Source organism: Eumetopias jubatus, unplaced genomic scaffold (genome assembly GCF_037043125.1).
Source record: "Eumetopias jubatus isolate StellerSeaLion01/CBP00866 unplaced genomic scaffold, mEumJub1_p1.0 scaffold_5, whole genome shotgun sequence".
NCBI lineage: Eukaryota > Metazoa > Chordata > Mammalia > Carnivora > Otariidae > Eumetopias > Eumetopias jubatus.
Window position 1 is genome coordinate 58705598 of NW_028274811.1, and position 3982 is coordinate 58709579.

Genomic DNA, 3982 nt, shown 5'->3' on the forward strand with positions numbered 1-3982 from the left:
CATATATGTAAGGTAAACACACATTTTAGGATAATGGCTATATTATGGGGGCAAGTTGACAGGATAGGAGAGGAGCACAGAAGTGGATATAAGCTACTGTCAGTGTTTTAGTTTTGGGATTGATTAGTGCTTTTTTTTTTTTTTTCCCAGTTTCCAAAGGCTTTATTGGTAAGTACGTTTTAGAAAGGAAAGATTGATGCCATTACTTCCAAGTCACTGGAATGAAGAGGTGTGTCCAGGGCCATGTCAAGTGGTGCCAAAGGGGACTGAGTCTTTGTCCACCGTTCATTCATAGATCCAGCCAAAAGCACAAGACTTGTAGTTAACCAACTCTTCAGGCTTAAACCAGAGGCTGATTTCTTTCTCTGCACTTTTTACTGAATCACTGCCATGAATGATGTTCCTGCCAACTTGAATGCAGAAGTCCTCACGAATGGTGCTGGGCTTAGAATCCGTGGGGTTGGTCTCCCCAAGCATCATTCACCCTGTCTTCACCACATTCAGTCCCTCCCAGACCATGGCCACAACAGTACCGGAGTGCATGTACTTCACCAGCCCCGGGAAGAAGGGACTGTCCTTCAGGTCAAGGTAGTGCTGCTGCAGGAGCTCCTCAGAGGCCTGCAGGAACTTCATGGCCACAAGGCGGAACCCCTTCTGCTCCGAGCGCTTGATGATCTCGCCCACCAGGCCGCGCTGCACACCATCCAGCTTGATGGTGATGAACGTGCGCTCCTGGTGGGCCATGGCCTGCGGGCAACAGGTCGGCTCAGGGCCCGCGGGCACGCGGGCACAGGACCCCGGCCGCCCTCCCCCCGCACCCCCACCCCGCGGGCGCCCCGGGCCCCTCCGCCCACTCCACAGGGGACACGCGCCCCTGATTAGTGGTTTCATAAGTGTTCATTATAAGAATGAATGAATGAATGAATAAATAAATAAAGGATAGGACCACACATGGACAAGGAAGACTATGGTGTCATAAACTAGTAGAATAGAATACTTCTGTTTGCTTGAGGTCCCATTTAAATATAAGTAAATGAAAGCTAGAGGAAGGCCTGAAGAATGTCCAGACATAATAAAAGGGTGGGAAAAACCCAAGTTTTAGCTGTCTGACTGTACTGTGAAGTATAATTTGGCCAAAATTGCAGACATCTGATCCCCTCAGAGCTGTTGGCAAACTATAAGCCAAAGTGAAAGCCTAAGGCTGAGTTGATGATAAACAAATCTGATGCTTATTTTCACAACAACGATAGGTGTCTCAGCTCCTCTCAGATTCAAGAGCAAGGTGTCTGTGCAGATGCTGTTTGTAGAATTAACCCCTTCCCAGATCTCATCAGCTCCTGTCCAATCCCAGTCCTGATTCTCAGTTAACTGTCAGGGTTGAAGGCCTTAGGAGATGAATGTAGCCAACATTTGATGAACTAGCAGGAAAGAGTTAAGAGTTAACATTCAACCTCACTCTTCCCCTGCCTTCCCATCTCCTCCCAGTGCCTCCCATTGGCCTCACAAAGCAAATGGTGCTGCAGCTTCCTCTGGAAGCCAGAGGGCAAAGGATCTGTTGAGGTAGTCCATACAGGTCAGCCTCCCAGGGCGCACAGCAAGATGGAGAAGGGGGAGAGTAGTTCTGGAGAGACAAGCAGAAGATATCCAAAAAGGAGACAGGAATAAAAGTGAGAGTGAGGTTTCTTAAAAAGCTACTGAAAGGGAGACAGACTTTTTAAGCCATCTTTTCTCTCTTTCCCTCCTGGAATGCAGACACAATGCCCAGAAGCACAGCCATCATATTTTGACCATGGAAGATGTAAAACATGTACTAAGAACGATGAATCAAGATAGAGAGAGCCTGAAAATTAACAAGTCAGTAAACGACAAATGTTGGCGAGATTGAGGAGAAAGGGGAACCCTGTTACACTGCTGGTGGGAATGCAAGCTGGTAAAGCTACTCTGGAAACCAGTATGGAGGTTCCTCAGAAAGTTAAAAATAGAGCTACCCTATGACCCAGCAACTGCACTACTAGGTATTTGCCCAAAAGATACAAACTTAGTGACCCGAAGGGGCACCTGCTCCCCAGTGTTTATAGCAGCAATGTCCACAAGAGCCAAACTATGGAAAGAGCCCAGATGTCCACCGACAGATGAATGGATAAAGAAGATGTGGCATACACATACACACATACACACACACACACACACACACACACACACACACACACATTGGAATGTTACTCAGCCATCAAAAAGAATGAAATCTTGCCATTTGCAGTGACATGGATAGAACTAGAGGGTATTATGCTAACTGAAATAAGTCAATCAGAGAAAGACAATTATCATATGATTTCACTCATATGTGGAATTTAAGAAACAAACAGAGGATCACAGGGGAAGGGAGGGAAAAATAAAATAAGATGAAAACGAGAGGGAGACAAACCATTAGAGACTCTTAACTATAGGAAACAAACTATAGGTTGCGGGGGGGAGGGGCCTCAGGTAACTGAGTGACCGGCATTAAGGAGGGCATATGATGTAATGAGCACTGGGTGTTAAATACAACCGAATAATTACTTAATTCTACCTCTGAAACTAAAAATACCCTATATGTTAATTAACTGAATTTAAACAAAATAAAATTAAAAAAAAAAAAAAAAGACAGAGCCTGGTTCAATAGCAGCCCTGAAATAACCTATCCTTAGAGACATTACATGATAAAAACCAAAACCACCAACCAACCAAGGAATCTTTGAGTTTAATGTCAGGCTTCCAAATGCAGCCAGATGCAATCCTGACTAATTCAGATACCTTGCTAGAGTCTCCAACCAGATATGCTGAATTATTAAGTAATTTTCTGCTCCTTTTAATATACTAGACAATAAGCATCATTTTGGAATGATCTGAGTTAATGTTTGATACTTCATAAAAGATTCACTCATCTTCCTTCTTAAAATTAAAAATTAACAATTTAGTTGACATAGTAGAAATAAGCTGAAATCAACAATTTTCTTTTATCTGTATATTAATTGACAGACAACCTAAAGTTTTTATTTTTTAAGCTCATTTAAGATAGCTCTGTTTGGGAGCAAATAAGATGTCAAATTTGTAAAACTTGCTTAGCACTTCTACTTAAAATCTCCAGTTTTTAAGTTTAAAAAGTATTTGATTTCTAGTGCACGAACTTATATAAAGACTTTTTACCTAGAAAATAATTATGAAAATATAGCAAGGAATAGAATGATACCATAATTACTCTTATGATTAAATAAATTCTCCCTAAAAATAAAATGAAATGAAATAGTCATGTAATAGCTGTATGAACAAGATAGTATAACAGGCTAAACTTGTATTTCTCTATTTACTTATCCATCTTTCTACCTATTAGTATGTCTTATATAATGCATTAGATATTACTAAAGAGCCATACAACTTTCTAGCAGCATCTAAAATTTCTGAGTATCAATTAATATTCTGACTACACTAGAGAGGTTTGCCAGTTAAAGGAATTCAACTGGTAGATTTTATGGTAAAGAAAAAAATTATATTCTAATTTAACTGTTTGTTGAAATTTGCCTCTTGCAAATTGGGGTAAAACTGTGTATAGATAAACCTATGATTTGTGACCAATCTGAGTTCTTACTCAGAAGCTTGTTAAAGATTTTATACCCTTTTATAGACCAGTTAGATCCTCTAGTCTCACAGTCACCAGGAGCCTGTTCTAACTGCATCCTCAAACCCTAAACTGTGGACTGTCGATGCTTAGAAACATGAGGTATCAGTGCGGTTGGTGACAGAACTGACAGTGGTGGGTTATGGGCAGGATCTGTATATGTCATGGCATTTACAGGGGATGCAGACAGATGGAATGTCTGTATGCACCAACTTCCCTCTGGGCTCAGACACTAATGAAACTAGGTTAACTCAACATACTGTGTTTCAATAACATGATACTTTCTTTGGAATTCTTATTGAATTATTTTGTGCAACCCTTGCTATG

The 3982-nt window shown here is 41.2% G+C and overlaps 1 pseudogene; it reads right to left on the reverse strand.

The window, feature by feature from the left end:
* Nucleotides 1-285: 285 nt before the first annotated feature.
* On the reverse strand, nucleotides 286-744 carry LOC114217616 (nucleoside diphosphate kinase B pseudogene; annotated as a pseudogene).
* Nucleotides 745-3982: the final 3238 nt, after the last annotated feature.